Raw genomic sequence first — 8823 nt, 5'->3', positions numbered from 1 at the left:
AAAAAAAAAAAAAAAGGAAAAAGAAAGAAAAAAAAAATATATACATCGACGACCGCCAAAAACAGACGACCCGTGAAGAAATCAACGACCGGCGGACATACCCTTATTTTTCTAAGGGTATCGAGTCAAATCTTTTATATATATATAAATAAATAAATATATATATATATATAAATATAAATAATATCGTGTATATGTATATTTTTAAAGCTAAGTGATATTATCATTCTTACCATCCTCGATGGGAACATTCAATAAAAGAGAAACCAGCGGAAACCACCACTACGTGTCTCTCATTCTCTTCTCGTCCCATTCCCCAGCTCGAAGAGGAGGAAAATGGAACAGGTTCGAAGACCCTTGGAATCCCTCGTCTCGACGACCCGTCGAGTTTTTTTCTAATTCCTTCCAATTTCTCGCCCACTTTAACGCCTGAAAAACATCTTCCAGCCCAGACTCGTCCTGAATCGCATCCTCGAGAAGATACCTTATTCGTTTAAATATATATATATTTTGTTCCAAATATTTATTTTTCATTCCAAACTTCCGATCACGAAACCTTTCCTTTTCGTCTCGAATATCAATATCAGGATAAGTCAGATAATCTTAAGATTTCTTCCTCGATCGATCTCTGGATCATCTCGAATCCTCCCTCGAATCCAAGAAAAGTTTGTTGGTTCAGTTCTGGCCGAGGCGATGAAAGATTCGTCGAAGAATAAACGAACGGGCGAAATTGGGCCGTGGTTTAAGATCAAGGATCGAGGATCGAGCCAATTACGAAATCCGAAGGCCCGTTTTTCGTCGCGTTCGAAATTGGAACGGAACGTTGCACGTGGCCGTTAAACGCTCTGCCCGAGAAAACGACGACTGCATTCTTCTGGCTTGTAGGTCGGACGCGAGAAAGGACCTTTCCACCGCGAAATTCCTCCGTCCAGCGAGCGTAAAGTAATGGCGGCTCAAGGTCCCTCGCTGCTCCGGACCATTTCACGCGTTCGAATTGTTTCTCAAATTAATTCATCAGCGAATCTCTCTCTTTAACAACGAGAATCGAGAGATATATAAAAAGATGGCATTCGAAGATTTTATTTCCAGCCGACAATTGTTCAAAGGACGACGAAGCTGCGATCGATCGAAATAAAAGATGATGGATTTTCTTTTTAAAAAATAATAGTGGATTTTTCCACGCACGTCAATTTACATTTTATGCGTGGGTCTCGACGCGCATGGTATTGGCACGGTGAAATATCGGAGATGTTCTCGAATGAATTCAAAATTCTCCTTGAAAATTTCACAGAATGATAAAATGACAAAGCAGCCTGTGCAAACTTGCTCAACCCTATCCAAGGCAAAAAAGAAAGAAAGAAAAAAAAAAAGTAAAAGAGCAAAGTGCCTAACCCAGTTTATCCTCCGCGTAAACGCTAACTGTTCCAACGCGATTCGAGCGCAACGATTAATCACACGGTAGCAAGAAAAGTCGGTTGGGCAATCGATGAAATTACAACGATCCGATCGGCCCGTTTCGATCGATCACCGATCCGTGCGCGGTTCAATTGATTCGAGGCTCAAATTGGATCGGGATTGGAATCGTTGTCCGAGCTTCTGAAAGGTGTCCCGTTATTTCCCGCGCGAAGGAGAAAGAAAGGGCACGCGAGAGGAAGGGAAAATGCACGGCAACCTCGTGAAATACCAACGATCGAGCTTGCTCGAGGCGACGTTGCATTCCGATCCAGCCATTTGTGCATCGAATCTCGCGGACATTTTACGATTATTCTGCGTATCGTCAACGAAGGCGATCCGCGAATTATTAAATCGATCTTTATTTATTTTCCGTCCTAGTGTTAATAATGTAAAAAATAAAATAAAATAAAATAACACGGAACAATAGTAGATGAGAGAGTTGAAGCGAAGAAAATTCGCTTTGAATCGAGGGATTCAAGAAAATTCTATATGAATGACTATAATAGGATCGAGGCATGGATTAACGCAACGAGGATTATAATTTCCGCCGCATCGAGGGAATCGTTTGCACCCACGTATTTTGCGGAGGCAAACGAATGTCGCAATTAAGCATTCTGGAATCTCTACGCGTCCCATTAACCTCCTGTTCTCTCTTCATCTTTCAAAAACTCGAGGCGAATATTTTCCAAAAGGATTAAAAATCGATTGAAATACGATTATACAAATTTATCGATTTTTTTTTTTGTAAATATCATAGCAAGGGAACAAAATACACGAGGGGATCGATTCCTCTTTCCAATTGACTCGAAGACAAACGAGTACCGCTCCTCGACTGGAATGCACGAGGCGATAAACACCGCCAAGAATCGGCACGAGTTTGCCGGTAGTTCGGTCTGAAAATCTCGCATAAGCGAAAGTGGAGAAAGCTGCGTGTCTTGATGCCGTGGCAAGGCCGTCTCCGACTCCTTCCATGGGATACCCGCTCGATCATGCAGGAATCTCGTTAACATTCTTCCGCGCTGTTTCTCGCCACACGCGCTCGATTGGAAACATAAATAGAAACGTGTAAATAGAGCTGCACGAAATTGTGCAACGCCGCAATTGCAGGCGCTGTGCAAACGTTTCTAACATCTCCTCATCTTCTCGAATCTCAAACGCGCATGCGCGCGGGAAAAGTTTGACAACGTCGTAGTGTTTGTTGTACAGAGGAAGGAGTTTAATTCGAGTGATTTCGTTAACAGTTTCCAATCAATTTTTATCAATGGACTCCAAAAGGATAAACTACTGGTCGTCAAACTGCACGATCTCGTTGACATTTCAATTTCGACCCGATTTCTCCGCGAATTAACGCGTGGATATCTTATCTGATCTACGTTTATTCACAATGATATCGGGGACGCGTTTGACCCTGAAACACGCTCCTATCGATCTCTGCCCCCGTCGATAACGATCGCCCATTGTCGATTCTCAGCGGTTTAATACGTGGACGATTAATTTCCTTCGAATACGATAACATTGAACGAATATAATAATAATAGTAATAATAATAGTAATAATAATAGTAATAATAATATTTAATGGGAGGTCTGCGCATTTGAAACGATCGTCATTGAATTCCAGAAACTTTTGACTCGTTTGCCTTCGGAAGAAATGGTGAAATTGACTTGTATTGGGTCAGTGGGTGATCGAACGTATGCGGCTCGAATTATTTGTCTCGACTATTACGCGGCTCGTCTCACATCGAGTGATCCGCTAATTGAAATTCTCGTTCCAAGAGTAAGAGAGAGAGAAAGGAAGTGTATCGATGTCGATCGAAGGCGATTGAATTTTCTCCGCAACGAGCCACGTTTCACTCGCTGTTTAATCGGCACACTCGCTTAATTTGAGTGAGAAAAGGAATCGCACTGTCGGAACTTGCAATTCTTTGTAATTTCTATTTTATCTTTCGATTCGTTACGAAGCATGATTATGCATTTATGGAGTATCGATCGATATTTGAGGATATTTAGAGTAAGAGTAAATTTCTTTTTTCTTTTTTTCGAGGAGGATATAAATTTAGATACGCGTTTATTAAGTGAATTATCGAGAGTAATTTGACGATAGGAATTAAATTATCGTCGCGATGACGAGTTTGCGAGGAATTGTTCTGTTTCGAGATGTTAAAAAAAAAATTTCCTTCGAGCCGGATTCGAACCAGCGACCTATGGATATCTGTGTCTTCTCTAACATCGTATACATAACCTCTACAGTCCACCGCTCTACCAACTGAGCTATCGAAGGATGTTGGGAGATGGTGTTTTTAATAGAGATAATAAGATACACATATCGGATATTGATAATTTTAATCAATTTAATCGTTAAAATATTATCATTAATGGACAAACGGTGTATAAATTATTATTTAATAGCAATACGTATTTAAGAGAATATGGAAATAGAGGCGTTCGATGAAAGTGGCACGATATCGATCGTTATTGACAAACTAGCAATTTTTACGCGCCAGATTTGAATTAAAGATTAATGAATACCTGTTTTTACCGTGTTTACTCGAGCTAACTACATTCTACTGCTTTTTCGAATCCAACTTTTTGTAGTGATTAATTTAATGACACGTTAGCTGGTATTTTAAAAGAAAGGGAAGAATATTTTTACGAAAATATTCCTTTTCGAGGAAATGCAATCAAACGAATATCATTTTTTTTAATCCCTTGATATTACATTCGTTCGAAAAAAGTTTTTCAATTTTTTTTTCCCTTCTCAAAGACACGCCATAAAGATATCCCTCTGTACAAGCAAAATTGAAAAAAAAATCTACTCGTTCGATTTATCATATCAAAACGTCGAAACTTGATATCTCGATTCGAACCTCGATCAAATTATTCGACGAAACTGTTCGATCAAAGAAATTTGGTTCCACGTACGTGTAAAAATATTCCTTCGAGCCGGATTCGAACCAGCGACCTATGGATGTCTGTTTTAAAGATTACTTGGAACCAACTACAGTCCACCGCTCTACCAACTGAGCTATCGAAGGCGCATAATCGTCCTCTTCTCCGCGATATATCTACAATTCAAACGGTTTGCTACCGAAGCGTCAAAGAGAAAGGAACCTCTCGACAAGGTAAAAACCCCTTCGAGCCGGATTTGACCTATGGATGAATATTTTCTTAGAAAACGAGATTGAATCGCGTATTAACTCGCACCATATTATATTATCCAATCTTCTTTGTCCCTATCTTAACCCTTTAACAAAAAGCACTTTTTTTTCTCCACAAAATTCCTATATATCTACAAAATCGACGTTTGCCTCCTTGACAATAATCGTCACCAATTTCGTTCACGCACGACTGCAAAAGGATCGAGTGATTCAACACGAGGGACTCGTGTTGCTGATCGAAAACAGCATGGCGGGCGGAAATCGAGGGGAGGAGGGCCCCTTTAACGCCGTTTCTTCGTCGCGTTCCGGTGCAGGCAGCGTTTAATGGAAACTGTGGCGACGCAACGCATAGTAATAAAGCTTGCTTGTATCCCGCTACCCGTGTTACGGGATCGTTACGATCTAACCGAGCAAAAATTCCCTCTCTCCCTCTCTCTCTCTCTCTCTCTCGCATGGATTCGCGGTTTTAACGAGGAATATAAATCGATGGAAACTGTGGCGATCGATACAGGTGAGCGACGGCAGGGAAAAACACTCGCTCAATGGAAAGTGATTATGCAGAACCGTTTTCGAGAAACGTGTGCCTCTATTCCAACGTTTCGCGCGTCTCCCTTCGGTTGACAGCGGAGGAGGGGAGGGCGTTTCCATACCCGATCGTTTGCTCAATTGTCCCGTCACGATTGATTTATCGACAGCTTTGCGGGATAAGGGAATTCGCGTTTCCGTGAGAAGTTAATAAATTTCATTTCTTTGTAAACGTGAATTTTTTCGAAACGTTTGGTTCTTTTCTTCTAGAAAAAATATTATTGTGTAATATAACTTTTATGAAAGTTTCATCTTCATATAAGAATTGGAGATGTTTAAATTTGATATTTTATAATAATTCAAGAATCTTCTTGAACAAGATTCATTCCCAGATAAATTCTTCCTCCTCGAACGAAAATAATTCATTCACGAAAGCGTATTCGATCGATCCACGTCAACCTTTGTTTTTCCTCCGCGAAATCGGCGTGTGCCAAGGTTTTCCTGGCATGAGGTGAGCGAGTTTCACGAAAAAGAGAGAATCGTCCTTCTCGCCGAAATGCAAAGTTAACGACAAAAAGAAAGAGAGAAAGAAAATGATCCTCGAGTATCGCAATCGAGTCGAATCACGTTCCATTGTCCTCGAATGCACGCACCACGCCTCTTTCGCATTCCTCCTCGAGGCTGGAGGCTCGATCGAGACGAGTTCGATTCCGGATCCCCTTGGTCGGGGGATATTACATTTCCTGCGCGAGGGCGTCCTTAGGTGGAGATGGACAGCCTCGAGGTTCGCGTGATCGATGGAATAAGGCCTCGTCCTCGAGATACCTTCACTGTCAGGATCATGGGGAAAGAGGCGAGCCTCTTTTTCGGATCACGATTCTGGTGTTAAGGTGAAAGGAATGGAAGCTGTCGCAGGAAGTGGTGCAATTGGCGTTTCCATGGGCGCGTTATTTCGAGTATGCGGCCAACAGTGGGTAAAAATGTCGAGCAAGTGGAAAACGAAAAGAGGAAGAGAGAATTTTTTAGAGAACGTACGAATATCTTTCATTTCTGGAAAATTTATATATGAGACTTGTTCGGAATAGAAATGCTTATTGTTAATATTTAGAGGGTGAAAGTCTCTGCATATTTATCTACCTCTTATTTTCTCCCCCTCCAATGTTTATCAACGTAGAAACGCGTTATTTAGAGACTTCATAAATCTCTCTCTCTCTCTCTATTCCTTCCTAATACAGATCTTTATAGGTAGAGTCATCTGTTAGGGTCATGCCTCGAAACAAATTATTCATCTTTTTTTACTGTAAAAAGAAAAGGGAGAATTCTATGTTTAGAACGAAATAAAGAATTCGCGGTGTTTAGAAATACTCTACAGATTCCTTCGACGCGTCATTTGAATGCGCAGTTAATACCAGTTCGAATAGACTAAAGAAAGAAATGATTTCCAACATGGTAGTCGTAAGATCCAACCGGTGTGTCACTTTCAACTTTCAACTCTTCTCGCCTTCTTCCCCTGCCAACCATTTCCTCCTCATTTATTTATTTTCCTTTCTTTTCTTTTCTTCTTCCTTCTTTGCACACCGCGTTACGACATCCTCGCGTCGTAATTACATTCTCAAAGAAGAAGAAGGAGAGGGAGAAGAGGAAGAGGAATCTCAACGTGACCCGCAATTTTCTAATTCCAACAAATTGGATAATCAATCGGAAGACGTAAGATTGCGTAATTTCGAGGATCTTTCTCTCGGCGTGAAAGTTCGAAGAAAACGGAAGGATGGTTAATCGTCTTCTGTCTTCTACGAAATTAACGAATTTGCCACGCGCCAGAGATTTATTAAACATTTCTTCGTTTTTTATCATTTTATAATTATATATATATATATATAAAACAAAATTGATGTATTTCTTTTCGAAGACTCGAATCTGTCGAGAAGAAGAAGAGTCACGAGAAGAATACTTGAAAAATAATAATCAATGTATTATTTTTTATTTCGAGTATAATTAATTGAGATATTAGTGTTGAAGATATCCGATTGACAGAGAGGGGGGGGGGGGAAAAATTATTCGAAACGTTATTGATAAGAGCGAAGAGAAAAGAGTGGCGGAGGGATTTTTTACGAGATGATAACCTCGTTATCGAGAGACTTTTGCGGTTAGGATTTATTATCACTTTCACTGGACTCTAGCGACCCTCCTCGATAGCGAGGAAAACGAGTTATATGCGGATTAATTATGCGACCCTCGCCATAAAATGGCGGACACTTTAAAAATTTAAAAAAGAAGAAAAATTTCACCGATTTCGTTGCGCATTCGCGAGATGCATCCAATTTATTTCGTGGACAGGAATCTATCTCGGAAACGAATCTATTATATAGCCTCGTGGATGGAGTAAAATTTACGATTAAATGGATAGATGGAACTTTCTAAAAAAAAGTTTCTTTTTTTTTTTTTTTTTTGATCTGTCAATAACGTCTGTCGTTACCAGAACAACGTGCATCCAACGTGTATTCGTATGTTTGAATTCGAAATTCATGGAGAAAATTACGCAATATTCGTTAATATTTATAATATTTGAGATTCGTTTGAAAAATCCTTCTTTCAAGATTCGCGAAAAAATTGAAAAAAAAAACTTTTTAATCTTTTTAACTCTCCTCCTCTCGAAACAATTTCAAAAGGAGAGGAGAGGAGTTGAAAATACTCTGAAAAGCAATTCATCACACGCGCAAATTTTGAACACGGTTTTTTTGAAAATAACTCGAATGCATCGTGCCACGGACACAATCGTTGCAAAATCGTGGTCGCCGCCGTAAGGCGGGGTCATTCTCATGTTTTACGCGTGCGAGAGGATCCGTGGATAATCCGCCGCCTCTCCAGCCGCCTCGACCCTGGATTACGTGACGTTTGACAGCGAAAGTTAACCGTGACTGGCCCCAGGCAGCCGTGCGAAACTCTCGTCTCTCGACCTCACCGCATCGGGATGAACCAGCGAGCAATATTAAATCGAATTGCAGGATCCGGATGAAGGAGTGCTTATAAAAAGAAAAAAGAAGAAAGACTATTATTTAAGAAAGGAATAATATTATTATATAATTATAATATATAATAATATAATTATTATTAATAATATAATTATATATAAAAAAAATTATATAAAAAATTATATAATATAACTATATAAGAAAGAATATAATAAGAAATATATAATATTGGAAAAGATATTAAATTAAATATTGAGTTGAGGTGAAAATTAGAAAAATTAGGAAGAATTAATTATTATTTCATATCTTAGTGAAAAATGAGAATTAGAAAAAGGGGAATGGAAATTGTAATTTCGATCCTTTGAATTAATTGCGTTTGCAATTGGAGAGTTTTAATAATAAAAGTTTTTTTTCGATATTTCTCTTCACCTTGAAAGATGAAGACCGTAATCGAATGTTCCCGATTCGAATCGAGTGTGCCCCACCTTGTACGCGCGTTGCATCATACCGATGACGCTGCTAACGTATTTATGGTAATTTCGAAAGATTATGTTTAATAAGAAAAAAAAGGAAAAAGAAAAAAGAAAAAGAAAACCGATGATTATCGACTTAATAAACCAGTTCTCTTTCTCCCATTAAAGCTCCCTCCGTTTTTAACGATTCCTTCTTGGATATAAACAGGTCTGAATAAATAGCTGATTACTTATTGTAATA

General features: G+C 39.3%; 1 protein-coding gene and 2 non-coding genes across 3 annotated transcripts in view; 1 reads left to right on the top strand and 2 right to left on the bottom strand.

The window, feature by feature from the left end:
- LOC102677478 overlaps positions 1–8823 on the top strand; it is a 29726-nt gene that overhangs the window by 7579 nt on the left and 13324 nt on the right. The window lies entirely within an intron of this gene.
- On the bottom strand, positions 3629–3735 carry Trnay-gua. Its single transcript has 2 exons — positions 3699–3735; positions 3629–3664 (listed from the first exon to the last, which is right to left on the bottom strand). It is a non-coding gene; the product is annotated as a tRNA-Tyr (tRNA).
- Positions 4389–4489, bottom strand: Trnay-gua. Its single transcript has 2 exons — positions 4453–4489; positions 4389–4424 (listed from the first exon to the last, which is right to left on the bottom strand). It is a non-coding gene; the product is annotated as a tRNA-Tyr (tRNA).

Source organism: Apis dorsata, unplaced genomic scaffold, assembly GCF_000469605.1.
Source record: "Apis dorsata unplaced genomic scaffold, Apis dorsata 1.3 scaffold_169, whole genome shotgun sequence".
NCBI lineage: Eukaryota > Metazoa > Arthropoda > Insecta > Hymenoptera > Apidae > Apis > Apis dorsata.
The sequence above is the reverse complement of the archived record's forward strand: the minus strand, read 5'-3'. Positions and strand labels throughout refer to the sequence as shown.